The sequence below is a fragment of the Triticum urartu genome, chromosome 3A, assembly GCF_056163025.1.
Source record: "Triticum urartu cultivar PI428250 chromosome 3A, HENAU_Tu73, whole genome shotgun sequence".
NCBI lineage: Eukaryota > Viridiplantae > Streptophyta > Magnoliopsida > Poales > Poaceae > Triticum > Triticum urartu.
In genome coordinates, this window is record NC_141875.1 from 472,580,753 (window position 1) to 472,601,732 (window position 20,980).

Below are 20,980 nucleotides of genomic sequence, written 5' to 3' on the forward strand. Positions count from 1 at the left end.
GTGGGAGGAAAATAGAAAACTTTATAAGGTAACTGTACCTTCTACCTTATGGAAAGTAGTTCATCACAGAAATCTGCTCCTGTGACTACTACACCAATTAGTGAGGAAGCTAATGATGATGATCATGTAACTTCAGATCAAGTTACTACCAAATCTCGTAGGTTAACCAGAGTGAGATCCGCACCAGAGTGATAGGATAATCCTGTTCTAGAAGTCATGTTACTAGACCATGACGAACTTGCGAACTATGAGGAAGCGATGATGAGCCCAGATTCCGCGAAATGGTTTGAGGCCATGAAATCTGAGATATGATCCATGTATGAGAACAAAGTATGGACTTTGATGGATTTGCCCGATGATCGGCAAGCCATAGAAAATAAATGGATCTTCAAGAGGAAGATGGACGCTGATAGTAGTGTTACTATCTACAAAAGCTAGAATTGTCGCAAAAGGTTTTCGACAAGTTCAAGGTGTTGACTACGATGAGAGTTTCTCACTCGTATCTATGCTTAAGTCTGTCTGAATCATGTTAGCAATTGCCGCATTTTATGAAACCTGGCAAATGGATAAACATAACTACATTCCTTAATGGATTTATTAAAGAAGAGTTGTATACGATGCAACTAGAAGGTTTTGTCGATCCTAAAGGTGTTAACTAAATATGCAAGCTCCAGCGATCCATCTATGGACTGGTGCAAGCATCTCAGAATTGGAATATACGCTTTGATAAGTTGATCAAAGCATATAGTTTTATACAGACTTGCGGTGAAGCCTGTATTTACAAGAAAGTGAGTGGGAGCACTACAACATTCCTAATAAATATATGTGAATGACATATTGTTGATCGAAAATAATGTAGAATTGTTCTGCAAAGCATAAAGGAGTGTTTGAAAGGAGTTTTTCAAAGAAAACCTCGGTGAAGCTGCTTACATATTGATCATCAAGATCTATAGAGATAGATCAAGACGCCTGATAAGTTTTTTCAATGAGTACACACCTTGACAAGATTTTGAAGTAGTTCAAAATGAAACAGTCAAAGAAAGAGTTCTTGCCTATGTTACAAGGTATGAAATTGAGTAAGACTCAAAACCCGACCACGACAGAAGATAGAAAGAGAATGAAAGTCATTCCCTATGCCTCAGCCATAGGTTCTATAAAGTATGCCATGCTGTGTACCAGATCTATTGTATACCCTACACTGATGTTGGCAAGGGAGTACAATAGTGATCTAGGAGTAGATCACTGGACAGCGGTCAAAATTATCCTTAGTGGAATAAGGATATGTTTCTCAATTATGGAGGTGACAAAAGATTCGTCGTAAAGGGTTACGTCGATGCAAACTTTGACACTGATCCAGATGATTCTAAGTCTCAATCTGGATGCATATTGAAAGTGGGAGCAATTAGCTAGAGTAGCTTCGTGCAGAGCATTGTTGACATAGAAATTTGCAAAATACATACGGATCTGAATATGGCAGACCCGTTGACTAAACTTCTCTCACAGGCAAAACATGATCACACCTTAGTACTCTTTGGGTGTTAATCACATAGCGATGTGAACTAGATTATTGACTCTAGTAAACCCTTTGAGTCTTGGTCACATAATGATTGAACTATTGATGTTAAATCACATGGCAATGTGAACTAGATTATTGACTCTAGTGCAAGTGGGAGACTGAAGGAAATATGCCCTAGAGGCAATAATAAAGTTATTATTTATTTCCTTATTTCATGATAAATGTTTATTATTCATGCTAGAATTGTATTAACCGGAAACATAATACATGTGTGAATACATAGACAAACAGAGTGTCACTAGTATGCCTCTACTTGACTAGCTCGTTAATCAAAGATGGTTATGTTTCCTAACCATAGACAAAGAGTTGTTATTTGATTAACGGGATCACATCATTAGGAGAATGATGTGATTGACTTGACCCATTCCGTTAGCTTAGCACTCGATCGTTTAGTTTGTTGCTATTGCTTTCTTCATGACTTATACATGTTCCTATGACTATGAGATTATGCAACTCACGTTTGCCGGAGGAACACTTTGTGTGCTACCAAACGTCACAACATAACTGGGTGATTATAAAGGAGCTCTACAGGTGTCTCCAAAGGTACATGTTGGGTTGGTGTATTTCGAGATTAGGATTTGTCACTCCGATTGTCGGAGAGGTATCTCTGGGCCCTCTCGGTAATGCACATCACATAAGCCTTGCAAGCATTACAACTAATGAGTTAGTTGTGAGATAATGTATTACGAAACGAGTAAAGAGACTTGCCGGTAACGAGATTGAACTAGGTATTAAGATACCGACGATCGAATCTCGGGCAAGTAACATACCGATGACAAAGGGAACAACGTATGTTGTTATGCGGTCTGACCGATAAAAGATCTTCGTAGAATATGTAGGAGACAATATGAGCATCCAGGTTCCGCTATTGGTTATTGACCGGAGACATGTCTCGGTCATGTCTACATTGTTCTCGAGCCCGTAGGGTCCGCACGCTTAACGTTACGATGACAGTTTCATTATGAGTTTATATATTTTGATGTACCGAAGTTAGTTCGGAGTCCCGGATGTGATCACGGACATGACGAGGAGTCTCAAAATGGTCGAGACATAAAGATTGATGTATTGGAAGCCTATGTTTGGACATCGAAAGTGTTCCGAGTGAAATCGGCATTTTACTGGAGTACCGGAGGTTACCGGAACCCCCCGGTAACCTAATGGGCCTTAATGGGCCTAGTGGAGGAAGAGGAGAGGAGGCCTAGGGGCTGCCGCGCGCCCCTCCCCCCCCCCCCAAGGTCCGAATTGGACAAGGAGGGGGCGGCGCCCCCCCTTTCCTTTCTTCCCTCTCTTCCTTCTTCCCCAAGTCCTAATCCAACTAGGGAAAGGGGGGAGTCCTACTCCCGGTAGGAGTAGGACTCCTCCTGCGCGCCTCCTCCTAGGGCCGGCCGCACCCCCCCCCCTTGGCTCCTTTATATACGGGGGGCAGGGGGCACCCCTAGACACACAAGTTGATCTCTAAGATCGTTCTCTTAGCCGTGTGCGGTGCCCCCTTCCACCATAGTCCTCGGTAATATTGTAGTGGTGCTTAGGCGAAGCCCTGCGACAGTTGAACATCAAGATCGTCACCACGCCGTCGTGCTGACGGAACTCTTCCCCGACACTTTGCTGGATCGGAGTCCAAGGATCGTCATCGAGCTGAACGTGTGCTAGAACTCGGAGGTGCCGTAGTTTCGGTGCTTGATCGGTCGGGCCGTGAAGACGTACGACTACATCAACATCAACCGCTGTCATAACGCTTCTGCTGTCGGTCTACGAGGGTACATAGATCACACTCTCCCCTCTCGTTACTATGCATCACCATGATCTTGCGTGTGCGTAGGAATTTTTTTGAAATTACTACGTTCCCCAACAATCATATACTAGTATCATGCATAGTATGATAGTTTGATATTATATTCACATCATTTATTGCCATGCGAGATACATACTACTACATCATTTAATATGATATAGTATCATATCATAATACTCAATCCTCTCTCTTCTCATTAAATCGTGTGCCACATCAATGGAAATGTCTAGGTGGCATGCCTGATACTAGCTATGATACTTCTATTGTGACTAGCCTTAATGCACAACACATCTTCGCACGTTGTGAAACACACCTACTCTCTCCTTTCGGTAAATCTGTCTTACATTCACATGAGAAAAACCAAAAAGAAAAGAGAAAGTGAGACAAAACCACAAAGCATATGTTTCTCTCGTATAGAGGAGCCTCTGGCTCACTGGCCCCTATGACTGCTTCACATGTACTTTTCTTTTTGCAGGGTTAAAAGGAATTTCATTTCTCAGAGATTGGTGAGTTCGTTCCTACGAAGCACAGGAACACTTGCACACCCAGAGCGCAACCACGCCTTTGTCCATGCAATAGTGACATCCCTTTCATTAAAGAGCCTTTTAACTTCCTGTACTATCATCGAATGTGGTCATCCATTAAGAGTCGATGACCGGATTAGCTTGACTTTGTCCATGCGATCTATCTCAACATCCATCGGGAGTGTAGACAACTGAAAGGCGAGGTTCAGACCCTATGCTAAAATTTTAACTTGCGGTTCCCCATCACAGAACAAGATGGAGCTGCGAGCGGAGAAAATGATGTTGCCATCACTATCAGAAAGAATCATGCCTGCTCATGCCGCTCCACCATTAATTATCTTCAACAAATGAGCCATCTACATTTAAGTTAACACGACCGGTCGATGGGGGTGACCACTTGGGGGTTACGTCGATCAAGCATTCAATCATGGAGAGATCTACGCCGCAGGCGGTAGTACATCTTTCCTTTCACTATATCACCAGTAGGGAAGTGTTGTATACAGCAAAGTGAATCATCATAGCTGGCGAGAAAACGTTGGGATGCTTCCACCATGGGGGGTTGTTTGTCATGGACGATCTTGTTTCAGACATGCCAGCTCCTCCATAACATTGTTACCACACGCATGTGATCCACTTTATTTAGATTGTATAGCGGGCCAAAGAGCCACTTCGGGTATGTCTTGTTTGCATCTTTTATATCCGGCAACACCCAATGTTCCGCCATGGCCTGCCATAGAGAAACGGCCCTATGGGCACCTACATCAAGTGTGGAATGTGTCCTTCGGCTCCGTTGCACACAACGACAAAGATTAGTTAACTCAATCTTGCAAGAATATTTGTTCATTCAAGTTTCAAGAGAGTTTGAAGCTAACCGCCACACAAAAATATGTACCTTTGGCGGAGCAGGGCACCTCAATATAAGTTCCTAGATGGTACGTTGCTCGTCTGGTGCCTTGCTCATTGCGACTGTAGTCTGGCGATGGGATTTGTCATAGGCAAGGTGATAGGCGCTCCGGACCGTAAAGATCCATTGCGTTCTGGGGCCCATGCAATGATGTGGATGCCGAGCCAATAAGAAACCTTGATCTTCATGATTTCCACGACTTCCATCAGCATGAAATGTCGGTTAAGCAGCAGCATGCTCCAATTGCCACGCTCGTCCATGAGCTCGCTAACATGGTGGAGGCTGTAGTGGCCTTGGGTGGGATCAGCTTTGTTGCGATGTTGTTGGGGGGGGGGGGTCTATTGATCATGCCATATGCGGATAGACGCACCATCCCCGATTCGCCATATTAAGCCTTTCTTATGAAGCTCAAGATCATGAACAATGGACTGCCACGTCTGAGAAGATTTGCCCATGAAGACCGTGTTTTTCTTGCGTGAAGCACATGTGTGAAAAGCATAATTATGCTTCACGGTGATGTGCAATTGTGCTTTCAAAAGGTGAAAAGGCACAAGTAAAAAGTGTAGTTGTGCTTCACAGTGAAGCACATTAGTTGTACTTCTCAAAAAGTAAAAAGTACAGTTGTGCTTCAAGGTGAAGCACAGTTGTACTTCTTGAAAAGTGAAAAACTCTGTTTTGCACCACGTGAAAGTACAATTCTGGTTCAGCGTGAAAAAAATATGCTTCTAGAAAACTATATGAAGCATGGTTGTGCTTTCTGAAGGCACAGTTCAAGAAGTAAAACGTTTAAAAAATGAATTACAAGAAAAAAAACTTTCAGGTTGCGACAAGTGTAGTGCGTAACTTTTCACTACCATAGAAAGTTTCGGTAGCCTTTGCGAAAGGTACCCCATAACGAAAGTGCCTTTCTACAAACATTTTCAGAGCATCGATTTTGTTTTTTTACCATGCCTTCCACCAATGTGATTTTGCGATGAAATTTTGCATGCACAACAAACATTTGTGAAAGTATGCCACAAAGAAAATTCAGTTTTTTCTAAAAGTTTTTTGAATTTTTTTTGATTTTACTGTTCACACCAGGAGCAAATGCTCCTGGGTGTAGAAACTCTATGTCCACCGCATAACTAATAATTTCGTATATAGCAGCCAACCCCCATGTTATGGTCTATTGGGAGAGCCCATGTGAATGTCCGTTGCGGGCGGGGCGATGCACGTCGCACGTAACTGCAGATAAATGGCCGCGGTCAATGCAAAATACTTAGAAAAAGGTAATTTCTTCTATCAAGTTCTCATAAATCTACAACCAATTAGCTAACAAATTTACTTATAATCAATTTAAATAATAAAAAGGTAAAAAGCATTTCTCGTCAGAAATATTTGCACATATAAAAAATTAAAAAATCCAAGTATAAAAAAGTATTACATAGTCTTTTATCACTTTATAAGAATATTTATGTATTTTAGAAAGTGTTCACGTATTCTCAATATGTGTTCTATACATAAGACAAAATGTTCATGTGATTTTAACAAATGTTTGTGTTCTAAATCAATGTTTGCGTTTACATTTCTTATAGAAGAGGAAAATGCAATTAAAAGGAAAAGAATAAATAGAAAAGGAAATGGAACATAAACAGAGAAAAACAAGGAGAGACGTGAACTTGATATAAAACACAAATCCCCTAAAACCGCCACAAAAGAAAAGAGAAAAAACTCGCACCGACAAAATCCACCAGGAAAGCGCTTCCGAGCTACTAGGCCGACCCAGGCCCCAGTGCACTAGGCTTCATGTTTTTTCTTCCATTTTTTGTATTCATTTTTTTGCATGAACCGGGTTTTCCGGGAGTTTTTTGGATTTTTTTTTTGTTTCTTTATTTCTTATTTTTCAGTTTTTTGTAAAAAAAAGTCCGTATAACCCTACTAACATGAGATAAAAAGTTCATTGATAAGACAAATCCAATGGTAAAGACGGTTTAGAATTTGAATGCACAATTGAAGAGATAAATGCTTTGAAGAAGCGAATCTACAAAAAAAAAAGGGAAATAATCAGGTTGCGACAAGTAACCCCACTTGTTAGCGTCTGAGAAGCTTGGGGTAACCTTTGCAAGGAGTGCCCCTTAACTATTGATTTCGCACACTTTGACGCTTAATGCGTCGGGTGCGACTATACCCCACCCAGAGCAAGACCGTACGAGCTCTTGCCAGAAACGCCTGAACCAATGGGCCAGCCCCGTATGTGGGCCTCAAGCACTCCTTTTTTCTTGCTTTTTTACATTGTTTGTTTCTTTTTATACTTTTGTTTATATTCCTTAAATATTTTAAGCATATAAATTACAAAAAAATGAACATAATTATTTTTTCGAGTGTTAATCATGCACTTAGAAAATCTCAAACATGTATAACAAAAATCTTCCTGATGTATACAAAAAACGTACAAGGTGCACGGAAAAAGTTGACATCTAAAAATATGTTTTGGAAAATGTTAATTATATATATGAAAAATATTAAACATGTATATAAAATGTTATATGTATATAAAAATATATAATTTGTTTGAAGAAGATAGAAACCAAGACACATATTCTTTTAAAATGTTAATCATGTATATGAAAACGTAAAATGTGTATAACAAAATGTTCGAGGTGTATGAAAAAAAACTAGACATCAAAAGATATGTTTTATAAAATGTTAATAATATCTTGGAAAAAAGTTAGATGTGTATAAATTTCTTATGTATGTATGTAAAAAATGTAAAAATCATATGAAAAAGATATACATCAAAACATGCATTTTAAAAATATGTTAACCATCTATTAAGAGAATATGTATAAAAAATGTATGTATCAAAAGCATAAAATGCGTATGAAAAATATAAGCATCAAATAATGTATTTTAGAAAAATAATAATCATGTATTTAGAAATGTTAAAAATGTATGAAAACATTTTATTGATGTATACAAAAACTGTACAAGGTGTATGCAACATGGTACACATCAAAAAAATTGTTTTGAAAATGTTAATCATATATTGAAATAGATGTAAACATATAAAAAACATGTTTGTATGCATATAGAAAATCTACAATGTTTATGAAAAGTATATGTCGCTCAAACGGATGTATCTAACACTCAAATACGTTCAGATACATCGTTTGAGTGACGAGTATTTCCGGAAGGATGTTGTAGACATCAAAACATGTATTCTTTTAAAACTGTAATCATGTATTAAAAAATGTTAAACGGGTATAAAAAATGTTCATAATGTATACAAAATTTGCAGACTTGTGTTGGAAAAAACTCTATGAACCAAAAAAATAAATAAAATAAAGTAGTATTAAAAACCAAGAAATAGGAAAACCCAAAAAACAAAAATAACCAGAAGTATAGCGAATAAAAACAAAAAGGATTGAAGAAAAGAAAGAAACTAAAGTATACCAAAGAAAAAGAAGATAAATCAAAGAAAACCAATGAAGAAATAGAAAAAAAATTAAATGAAAGGAAATCAAAGTGACCCAGCGAAACAACCATGGGCGAGTGAACGAATGGGCTGGCCTAGTACTGTGGCGTGCAGGGAAATCATGTAGCAAGAGCTCCTTCCACCTCGCGTAGAGCATGATATTGCTCCCATGTAATGTGTCACTAAGCGTCAAGATGGTGAGTGCTCCATCAGCGGCGATTAGTTGACTTGGCACTCGCTACGATTCCAAGTGGGCTGCCTTCCAGAAGCCCACTCGGACACAACAGTCAACAACACTCACTACGATTCCGACTTGCAAGTTCGCTAGGAATCCATTTCTTTCTCTCACTCATTCAAATTTCTTTTGTTTATTGTTTCGTTCGGTAAACTATTTCGTTCACAGTTTTAGTTGACTATTTCATTCAGGTGAGTTCGGGAACAAATATTTGAATTGGTGAGCTTTCTTTTAGTATTGTCGACATTATGTGAATTGTAAAAAGGTTCATGAATTTGAATTTCTTTGTGGATTTCGAAAAAATGCAGGGATTTGAGAAAAGTTCACAAGTTCAAAATAAATTCATGGTACTTGAAAATAATTCACGAACTCGAAAATGTTCATGAGTTAAAAAAAGAGTGTATGGATTTCAAAATAGTTCGTGAACATGAAAAAGTTGACGACTTCCAAATTTTTTGTGAGATTTGAAATAAGTTCTTGTATTTGAAAAAGTTCATAAGTTCAAAAAATATTCATGGGATCTTATAAACATTTGCGAACTGAAAAAGTCCATGACTTCAGAAGAAATCATGTGTGTATGTAAAAAATGTACAAAGGATATGAAAAAGATATACATCAGAACATGCATTTTAAAAATATGTTAACCATCTATTAAGAGAATATGTATAAAAAGATTATGTATCAAAAGCATACAATGCGTATGAAAAATATAAGCATCAAATAATGTATTTGAGAAAAATAATAATCATGTATTTAGCAATGTTAAACATGTATAAAAACATTTTCTTGATGTATACAAAAACTGTACAAGGTGTATGCAACATGGTACACATCAAAAAAGCTGTTTTGAAAATGTTAATCTATATTGAAATATATGTAAACATATAAAAAACATGTTTGTATGAAAAGTATATGTCGCTCAAACGGATGTATCTAGCACTCAAATACGTTCAGATACATCGTTCGAGCGACGAGTATTTCCGAAAGGATGTTGTAGACATCAAAACATGTATTCTTTTAAAACTGTAATCATGTATTCAAAAAATGTTAAACAGGTATAAGAAATGTTCATAATGTATACAAAATTTGCAGACTTGTGTTGGAAAAAACCCTATGTACCAAAAAATAAATACAATAAAATAGTATTAAAAACCAAGAAATAAGAAAACCCAAAAAACAAAAATAACCCGAAGTATAGAGAATAAAAACAAAAAGGATTGAAGAAAATAAAGAAACTAAAGTATACCCAAGAAAAAGAAGATAAATCAAAGAAAACCAATGAAGAAATAGAAAAAAATAAATGAAAGGAAATTGAAGCGACCCAGCGAAACAACCACGGGCGAGTGAACAAATGGGCTGGCCTAGTACTATGGCGCGCAGGGAAATCATGTAGCAAGAGCTCCTTCCAACTCGCGTAGAGCATGATATTGCTCCCACATAATGTGTCACTAAGCGTCAAGATGGTGAGTGCTCCTAATCGACGCCATCAGCGGCGATTAGTTGACTTGGCACTCGCTATGATTCCAAGTGGGCTGCTTTCCAGAAGCCCACTCAGACACACCAGTCAACAGCACTCACTACGATTCCGACTTGCAAGTTTGCTAGGAGTCCATTTCTTTCTCTCACTTATTCAAATTTCTTCAGTTTATTGTTTCGTTCGGTAAACTATTTCGTTCATAGTTTCTTTAGTTGACTATTTCATTCAGGTGAGTTCGCGAGCAAATAATTTAATTGGTGAGCTTTCTTTTAGTATTGTCGACATTATTTGAATTGTAAAAAGGTTCATGAATTTGAATTTCTTTGTGGATTTCGAAAAAGTGCAGGGGTTTGAGAAAAGTTCACAAGTTCAAAATAAATTCATGGTACTTGAAAATAATTCACAAACTCGAAAATGTTCATGAGTTAAAAAAAGAGTGTGTGGATTTGAAAATAGTTCGTGAACATGAAAAAGTTGACGACTTCCAAAAAGTTTGTGAGATTTGAAATAAGTTCTTGGATTTGAAAAAGTTCACGAGTTCAAAAAAATATTCATGGGATCTTATAAACATTTGCGATCTGAAAAAGTTCATGACTTCAGAAGAAATCGTGGGATTTGAAAAAACTTCATCTACTAACAAATGCTCACGAGTTCAAAAGGGTTTGTGTATTCAAAAAAGTTCATGAGTTCAAAAATAATTTGAGAGATTTAAAAAATGCTATGAAATTTGTAAAAAATGTGTATTTGAAAAACTTCATCCATTTTGACAAAAGTTCACAAATTTGTAAGAACTTCTCGGTTTTGAAAAAAAAAGTTGTCAAGCTTGAAAAGATTTTATGAATTTGAAATTTTCACGAAATTGAATAAGGTTTCTGAAATTTTAAAATGATCACAAAATTTGGGAAAAGCTTATAAAGATTGAAGAAAAGTTCATGAATTAGAAAAAAAATCATGAGCTAAGACGCTTGAATTTGAAATTTTGGAAAAGTTCAGTAAGATTGGCAAATAGGTTCGTGTATTTGAAAAAAAACTCATGAGCTAATACACACAAATTTGAACAAAAGCTCACATATTCAAAAAAGTTCATGGATTTTAAAAAGTTCATAAATTTGGAAAATTTTCACTAATTTGCAAGTTTACTTCACAGATATGAAAAGCTCATGAAATTTGAATAAGTTCAAGAATTTGAAAAACTATATTTAAGGAGAATACAAATAAAAATGAAAAAGGAAAAGGAAAAGGAAAAACTGAAAAAAAACAGCCAAACAAACACATAAAACCAGCTGGAAAAATCCGACTGGAAGCTACTAGAAGCTTCCCAGAATCAGAAAAGCAAAAACCAACCCGGGAGCCAGCTTCCCCAGTCGAGCTTCTTCTGTTCACGAGTAACACTTTCTATTTCTATTGGCCGGCCCACATATAAGCGCCCCTTACCACTATTACTATAACGGGCGCCAAATAGGAAATGACCAAGATGGCAGGCGATGTACAGGAGAGCCATGGCTGGGCCGGGACATTTAATCGCACTGTAACTATTGACACAGTTTAGCAGCCCGAACCTTACACCGTTTCAACCGGGTACTGCAGTGTCCTGTTCTCGGCAACCTAGTATCTTGCAAGAAATTATCATTAGTTTTTTTATATCAAAGTTTTCTAAAACATGTATATATTGTAATAGAAGTGAATATTTAATGAAAGCGTGAACATTAGCTATAATTTCTGAACATTTTTGGAGAAACTAAGGACCTTTTTATTTAATTCTGAACATTTGTTGAAAATTAATGAACATTTTTCGAATTTGTGAACTAATTATGAATATGGAAACATTTTTCAATATTTTTGAAGTCCTGAACAGTTTTCTAAAACAATAATATATTTTAAATTTGTGATCTAATTTGAAAATTAGATTAGATTTTATTTCAAATACCAGATTTTTTGTGAATTTGTTAATAAAGTTTGAAAATAATAACAGTTTCTGAAAATCTCAAAAAGATTTCAAAAAACTAAACATTTTTTAAATTTTGAACAACTTATGAAATTTTGTGATTTTTTTCAAATAATAGAAAAAGAAACCAAAGAATACCATAAAAAGAGAAAAAGGAAATGACCTGAACTGAATGCGGTGTATTATAAATGAACTAGCTAGTTTACATCGCTACCTCTGTCTCGTCTGTGCATTTGGTCGATAGTTTGACGGTTGATGCGTACAGGATTTGGGTCACCCTCTTCGACGCCATCAGCGGTAGTGGGCTGGCCTTGCATCGCTTGCTTCCAGCAAGAAAGACAAAATCTACAGCGTTATCTGCAAGATGTGGGGTTCGAACAGGCATGCCTACATCGTCGGACTTGGCGCAAGAACCATTGCGTCGCAATGACTTTGACGTGATCTATCCGAAAACAGCTCTATTTGACCCTTGTCTCAGTCCCAGTATAAATTATTTGAAAAAAGAAAATGCAAATTTGGAAAAAAAAAAGTTCATGAATTTTGGAAAGAAAGCCTCATGGGTTTTCAAAACAATGTTCGCAAATGAAAAAATTCATCGTGTTTGAATTTTTTTGTGAATTTGAAAAAGGTTCACCGGATTTTGAGAAAATTTCACCGATTTTGACCCAAAAAATAACGAATCTGAAAAAAGCTAACCGGATTTAGGAAAAAAATCACAGATTTTCAAAAAAAATCATGAATTCAAAAAAAGTTCAATAATTTTTTAAATGAGTTTAAAAATCCAAAAAAATCTTCACCAGATTTTGGGAAAAAATTCATCGATTTTGACAAAATAAGTTCACTCATTTTAAGAAAAAAGAACAAAAAATAAAAAGAAAAGAAGAAAAAAGGAAAAACTGAATAAAAGAGAAAAAAAGGATCTAACATATCGCATCAGGTGGGTTGCCTGGTTGGCTACTATATCTTTACCTACTAATAAAGCATGCATTGTTTCTGTCGGGTTCACCGTCGTGACCTTTTTGCAGAAATATCCTTATGTTTTTATTATTGAACCCGCACTCCCTGTTTTATTGGATCCGGGAAAAACATTTCAAGGGAAGCAGGGTGGCTCGGTGGATCAAGGTGGGGCTGGTCGCGCGCGCGCGTGGTAGAGGTGCCCGTTACCGAGGATGACAGGAGGCGGCTTGGTAGGGGCTGCTCGGCTGCCGGCCATGGCCGCAAACGTCGGGTCGTGGGCGCACGAAGCCGAGGCGAGGGGGGAAACAGGAGGCTGAGAAGGGCAGCAGAGATCCACCGGAATGAAAGTCGAGCGGTGGGTCAGTGCGCGAGCATAAGCAGACGCCATGGGGGAGGAGAGAGAGGGAGAGACGGGGATCGGGAGTGGGCGCTGCCCTCTCCTGCGCGTGATGGCGCTCGGGGGAGATGGGGATCGAGCAGAGGCTCTCTCCTGACGCTAGGTTAAGGAGGGGGAGATTGGCCTTGGGTCGTCTCAACTATGCAGCTCACCTCTATTTGGGTTGTTTCTTCCGGCCCAAGGCCTAAGCGAGGCAACATAGCAGCATTTTCTGTACATCCATTAAATAGTCCCATATCAAATTTTTACATCAAAATCTACCGATTTATATACGTTAGCACGTGTCTAAATCAACAAGCAGGCTAGAAAATCAGTACACAGATGCGAGATGGGACATTACAAGGGCAATCGCAACATGGAAAGATCCATAAAATTGTGTGTGGCGGTGGGACTTTCATGTTGGTGGGATTATGGTGGACAATGAGAGAAAGGAAAGAACCAGTAAATGGGTAAAAGAAATAAATTCTGGCATGCGTGATGAAATGGAATTAAATAGAGGGACTTGCATGAACGGTTGGTGGGAGAAAAAGAAAAGACCCATTATATAGGAAAAAGAAATTAAGCCCTGATATTGCGACATGCGCAACGGAGGCTAACAAAAACAGAATTAAATAATGGGGTGGATATTCTGCCTGTTTTCTGGCCCCTATATTCTTGTATGAGGGTGATTCTTTAGCTAATTTGCACAATATGTTGTATTTATCCGTTTTGCGAGTGATGTGCTAGCGCTTTTGTCGCTTTTCTAACATATTCCTGGCAAACTTATTAACACACCATTTGCTTGTTGTATTGGCAAATCTAGCCCCGATGTTAATTCCACTTTATACTATATTTTGTAGCATAGCCTTTCAACTTTTGCATTTATGAGAATATTGCAGACGCTTGATCTTTAGTTACATTATTATAGTTTCTAATATGTTGTTATTATTGCAATCAACAAATGCATAGAGAGAGAATAAGCCGTAATACGAGCGAGGTGTTGTGTTCAAATAGAGGACATGGATGACGAATTTTCCTTTGCAAAATTATTTTTGTTGATAAGGATTTTTTCCCGTTGCAACGCACGGGTCCTTTTGCTAGTAGCTAAAATTTAAGCTAGCAGGTGCGGGTTCAGTTCACACCTGTGCGTTGTTTTTTGCAGTTTAAACAAGATAAAAGAAAAGGATAAATGCGAGCAAAAACAGTTCCCCCAGAGGATCAAACTCGCACCGTCCAGTAGCGAACGACAAGAGCTAACCAACTTCAATACAACATACTACTGATCAAAATCCAGGGCGCATATTTGAAGTACATCTGTAACCGCGCAATTTATTAGTACACATGTAAGCATTTACTGTAGCGCTTTGATTTTTTAATTATTTGAAAACATTTGGGAAAAATGTCACGAATTACAGAAAAGTTCATTGGTTTTCAAAAAAAAGATCGTATTACGTAAAAATTTCATCAATTTTAAAAAAAGTTCATGATTTTGAAAAAAGTTCGTCGATTTCAAAAAAAGTTCATCGGTTTTGAAAAAAAGTTTAAGGTTTTGAAAAAGTTCATCAGTTTTGGAAAAGGGTTCATCGATTTTGAAAAAGGTTCATCGATTTTGAAAAACAGTTCATCGATTTTGAAAAGAGTTCTTCGATCTTGAAAGAGTTCATCGACTTGAAAAAAAAGTTCATCGATTTTGAAAAAGAGTTCATTAATTTTGAAAAGTGTTCATTGATTTTGAAAAAAATCGTTGTATTTGAAAAAAGAGTTCATCGATTTTGATAAAAGTTCATTGAATTCGAAAAGGTTCATCGAATTTGCAAAAATCACACATCTACGAAAAAAAGAAAAAGGAATAAGAAAAGAACAATGAAAAAAAGAACTGGAAAAATGAAAAAAAGAAACAGTAAATGAAAGGAAAGAGGCTTACAGACACCAAAGTGGTTCGTTGCCAAGTTGTAAGTGCGCTAATCTATCATAGTAGAAGTTCCAGGTTCGAACCATCGCACTCACCCTTTTTTGATTTGATGCAGTTTTAACAGGAAAAAAAAGAAGAAATGGGCCGGCCCAGCGCAGCGCGGGGGTATGCGCCCGTTTGCGTGCAGCGAAGAAACGGGTGCCATTTAGGATTTGGCAGACTTTCCTGGTGGAAATCCCTAACGGACGCTCACTGCCTCAAACAGTCGTTGTTTCGCGCAGGGACATCGAGTGACCAATATGCTTGGGCCGGCCCTTTTAATCGCTTGAGGGATCCTGGTTTTGGGAGCCTTCCGGTGGTTTCCGGCCAGGGTTTTTCCGGTTTTAGGAACCTTCTACAAGTACTTGAACCGGCTTTCCTTTTTTTCTTGTTATATTTTTTTGTTTTGTTTTTTCCTACTTCTTTTTCATTTTTCTGTTTGTTTCTCTTTACGTTTTTCCTTATTACGTTTCTTTTTTCTTTTTCTTTCCTTTTTTCCTTTTCTTTCATTTTTTATTTCCTTCTTCCAAGTTTATTTTCCTTTTTTATTACTGTTTATTTTCATTATTTTTTATTCTTCCGCCTTTTTGTTTTTTTGTTTTTCTATTTATTTTGTTAAATAAATTCAAGTACTGTTTGAAATTTCAGAAAAATATTCTTGTTTGCAAAAAAAATCGCATTTTTCAAAAAATGTTCAACAATTTCAAAAAATATTCTCACTTTCAAAACTTTGTTCACAATTTCATAAATGTTCTTGTTTTCACAATTTTGTTCACAATTTCAAAATTTCGTTCACAAATTCAAAAAGGTTCTGTTCTTTTGAAATTTGTTCCCAATTCAAAAAATGTTCACAGTTTCAAATTTTGGTCAAAATTCTAAATATGTTCGTGGTTCCAATTTTTTTGGGAATTTTATGAAAAGTTCCATGTTTCAATTTTTGTTCATAAACTCTAAAAATGTTCGTAGTCATGAATTTTTGTTTGGAATTTTATGAAATCTTCCATTTTTCCAAATATTTTGTCAAAATTTTAAAAAATGTCAGCAGTTTCATAATTTGTTCACATATTCGAAAAATATATTGCTGCTGCCAACAATTTGTTAAGAAATTCTTGCACAATTCCAAAGTATACTAAATAAAGTACACTTTTTTTCAAAAAAAACTATCACCATGGAAAATTTTCTAGTTCACTAGAGTATTTGATTCAAATTCGCTAGAGTACAGCAGCCCGGTTCTACGCTATCGTAAGTTCATTATAAATCGTTCGCTGCAATTTTAATCGGAAAACTTGCCTGGTCGAGTGGCTATGAGGTTGCAATCTCAAGCGACTTGTTTCCTACCATCACTAGCAGTAGAGAGTGCTATCGGAACCTTTGGTTTGCATCAAGATCCGAACTTCTAGTTGGATAAGGTTCTGAATTGTTGCATTATTGGAGATCACATTTATATAAGAGGAAGCATGTGTGGTGGCTTTACTGGGCGGTGGACGGAAATGGCAAGCTAGAGTCTGAAAAGTCAGATTTATAAGCGGAATGGGGGCAGCTGCTTTCCAGCATTGGTCAGCTAGCGCACTCTATTTAGAGAATGCCTACTTTCTAGCTTTTGTTGATTTGCTAGCAGTGAAAGGTTCCATTCATCTCGGTTTATTTACAGTAGGTTTTAGTATGAAAGGTTTCATTCATCTACTGCATAACCTAACAAGGATTCTGAACCTTTTCAACTACGGTGGAAAGTGTTGCATTTGTTCCTGATGTCCTGGTTGGCACCGTGTTATTTAATGTGCTCTTGAAGATCATGAGCCATTGTACACCCCAGCGAGGAACTTTATGGAACCATCCATTTATTTTCAGTCTTGCAAACTTTGGTTGGCACTGCGCGCTATGCGTCAGAAAAGGGCAATTGAGTTCTCACCCAAAATAAGTTTGTATTCAAGCTGACCATTTATTTTGTGTTGCAGTGTCATCCGGTTCCCATAACTGCATCATTTAGTTGGGCAGCTCCAATCTCCAAAATATACCGCGGGAGCCGTTCGTCGGATTTGAACAAGCTCCTTTCTCTAAGATGGCAGGGCTGGGTGATGGAAAAACAACCATGGGAGGTTCATCCAGCAGCACTAGTAAGCTTGAAGATCATTTTGGAGAGGGCATCATACTCCCTGTGATGTTAGTGTTGCTAGAGGAGGCTATGTTGTCTAGTGCAGCGACGTTCAGGTATAGATCATCTATATCTTTGGCATTTTGGTTCGACTTGGTACTAAACTGATGAATTTATGCAGCATCGTGATCTCCCTAACAATCTTGTTCCTCTGACGGTAAAACAATTAACATTGCTCACACCTTCAACGCAATATGGAGGTGCACTGAGTCTCCATGGGACGTCTGTTAGCACTATAAGAAAAACGTACACCACTAGATTGCTCTGTTCGGTTAGAAACTGAAACTTTAAATGTATAATGATGCCGTTTCTCAATGAAGGGGCATTTTGTTGGTGTGATGCGGAGTCGTTGTGACTTGGACATCGAAATTATCTTTGACTTCGATGGCGGTACTGGCAGGGTTAAGGCCAGGACATGGTATTTTACTTGAATTGTAATTTTTCTGTGTCAAAAAAATGTAGCTACCTTGGTCTAATCTGGTACAAAAATTGTTGCTTTCAGGATAGTGGAGTTGAGTTCATGCGTTCGATGGACACTGCTAAGTAAATTTTTTTGACTGACAACAGTTTTTGTTCTTGCTATTATCATTGATGGCACATTTACATGATTTGCTGTTTACTTTTCCCAATCTCTGAGATGGTGACTATATGGATATTCATAACAGTCTAGCAGGCGAGTGTGCTCAAATGTATTGTCACGTTCGACATGTTAAACCCAATATGGATGTTTCATATTTATTCAGGCTAGACTACGTCAAGCAGATAGGGATCGGCGAGAGGCCGCTTCTGTTGTTCTGGAGCACTGTATTTCAGTTCATAGCAGCGGCAACTCTCTGTTTGACTCGGTGCTTCGGGTCTTCTATCGCCCTGGAATGATGTAATTGACACAAGAGCCACGGAGATCCACTAATCTACTTACTGATATATTTTTTGTTTTGTTATCTGACCCCTTGGCTACTAACAGAGAACTTCAAAACGGCGCGTCCTTTTCTCTGAGCTTGCATTTTGTGCATGTAACCTCTTTAGGTGGCTTCTTGGGACCAACATATGTTGGGCATGTGCTCCTGTAGTGGCCGGGTAGTCCACAGTTCTTGCAGTTTCGTGGGGGGTTGTTTTTCTTGTCTTGCTTGGCCTTAGTGTATGATAAATTCAGAATTCGAATTCGATTCTGAATTCAGTTTCTTTTCTACAAGTGCTTGCCACAGAACTAGTTAAGGGTTTCAACGGTGCAAAAGTTCTCAAAAATTCTGAAAAAAATACTGAACCAACACACCTATAATATAACATGATCCAACGGAGGGATTAAAAAAATACAACTGTATGTGTCCTGGACAAAAAACAAATAGTTCAGTATATATTTATGTCACAGTGAGCTGAAATGCTTATTATTTTTGCCGAGGACACACAGATGCATATTTTGACAATCCCTCCGTTGGATCATCTTATTACATTAGAGAGATGCTCCCATATTTATTTCATATTTTTTGATAACTTTTGAACCGTTAAAAGTTTAGGGACACTTAACTAGTTCTGTGGCAAGCTATGGTATACACAGTTTTACCTATATATAGGAGTAGGATTTTCTACAAGTGCTTGCCACAGAACTAGTTAAGGGTTTCAACGGTGCAAAAGTTCTCAAAAATTCTGAAAAAAATACTGAACCAACACACCTATAATATAACATGATCCAACGGAGGGATTAAAAAAATACGACTGTATGTGTCACAGAACTATATATATACTACCAACCTTCTCCTTCATCTTCTTTAATACATGCCATTTGCACCAGCAGTGCACAGTTGTTGGCATACCATCTGCAATGGCAAGCTCCATCTGTCTACTTTGATCTGAAAAGTAAGAAAAGAAAAATGTCACCCATTAGTGTTTTGATAAAGCCATAAACAAAATACCCATTGATAGAATGTCACTGGAACCCTATTGCCCATTGCTGCAAGGAAAGTTTCAAATGCCCACTTGAATGCTTCAACTGTCTCCTCGCGAAGTACAACGCAGCCGAATATACAACATTGGTGATGATTGTTTACTCCGATGAACAAGCCCACTGGCATCTCATACAAATTACTCTTGTATGTAGTGTCGAACGTAACCACATCTCCAAAGCATGTATAGTCTGCCTTGCTCTTCTGATGGCACCAGAATAAACCGGGCACTCTTCTTTCCTCATCAGTTTTCACCGCAAAATAAAAACCTTTGTTTTCAGCTTGCATTGATGAAAACAGACCCAAAGTCTTGTTGATGTCGTCCTGGCTGGACTCATGTGCTATTGATGCACACATGCTGCGCAGAGATCTTTTTCTGAATGGGACATCCTCATACCGATAGACCTTCCTGAGGGATAACCCCATAGACCTTCCTGAGGGATAATATTATCAAGGCCCATGTGGCTTACTAATTCCTTTACTGAAGAGTCTATGTGATTGCGGCATTTCCATATTTTTCTTTCACCTATCGAATCAGCCATGATTTTGAGTTTGGCGCCGTTTCCTTGCCCTGCATAAAAATGACAAATGAACATGGCTTGGCAAGGAAATATATTTGGTCGACCTGATTAAGAGAAATTTGAAGTTGGTGCTAACCTCGCTGGAACAAAGAATGTCTTGCTTTGATTTGTAATTCTGATTGTTGACGTATTTGTTTCCCTGCCTGATGCCGAAGCCAATCTCCCATGAATAGGCGTTGTAAAACTCATAAGCCTCTTGTTCAGAATTGAACACCATGCCAATAGCTGGTTCGAAAACAACTTTTTTTACCAAGTTCTGTCGCTTCTTCAATTGCACGCTCTATCGCGCTCTGATGTCCTTCCACTGGTGCCCGGAATGGATTACCCTATCTGTTTCTGTACGCCAAAGAAACAGGGGAGCTCTATCAGTTTTCTGTGTGACTGCGGACTGCCAAAGATACTGCTACAGAAAAGAACGCTTGAATAATTACCATCTATCTGTTTAATGTCAAGGCTTTACTACAAAACTGTAGTGCATGCTAGTTCTATTATCTATAGCCGTGATTAGGACAGATTAAATCAGAGTATATGAAAATCGCTGCATATTCTTGTATTGCGAGGGTTACCTCTGACGTCTTATCCATCCAGTGGCCGGCACCGTCGGCGCCACGGGGACTTCGGCTGGTTTGTTGTCATTCTCTTCTTTGACCATGAGATATGATCCATGAGGACTTCACCTGTCAATGGATCTATCGCGGAGAATAGGGTAAGAAAAATGTTACATGATTCAAAGAGGACAGGGAAGAAGGACATTAACGGTCGTGCGCGTGAGTAACTCACCTGTGTGCTGGACGAAACCATCGGGGTGCGGTGCGCCGTCGTTCTCCTCCACTTTTGCTACCGGACGCTGGCTGTGAAGATTGAGATGAAGGGGAACTATGAGTCTGTGTAGCTTACGGGTTGAGATGGTATGGTCATGGGGGATGTTCACGTCCGGCCAGCACAGGTGTCGATATCTCTGAACGACCTGCAGACTGTGGTCACGGGTGTGGATTTTTTGTTTCTTTGACTTTTTTTCCTGTGGCGTGTTCAGACTTGTGGACGTACCTGGCCACTGTGATATTACTTGAAAAGGAAGAAAATTCGAGGAGGATGAGCTCTATTGGCAACGCAAAC

General features: G+C 38.2%; 1 long non-coding RNA gene across 2 annotated transcripts; it reads right to left on the minus strand.

Annotated features, from left to right (window-relative positions):
* Nucleotides 1-18,546: 18,546 nt before the first annotated feature.
* LOC125548513 (uncharacterized) lies at nucleotides 18,547-20,778 on the minus strand. Of its 2 annotated transcripts, XR_015599766.1 has the most exons (5): nucleotides 20,645-20,778; nucleotides 20,431-20,553; nucleotides 19,941-20,200; nucleotides 19,318-19,854; nucleotides 18,547-19,190 (listed from the first exon to the last, which is right to left on the minus strand). It is a non-coding gene; the product is annotated as an uncharacterized LOC125548513 (long non-coding RNA). The 2 variants fall into 2 exon arrangements; XR_007301106.2 differs by having other exon boundaries at nucleotides 18,548-19,854.
* Between the last annotated feature and the right edge of the window lie 202 nt (nucleotides 20,779-20,980).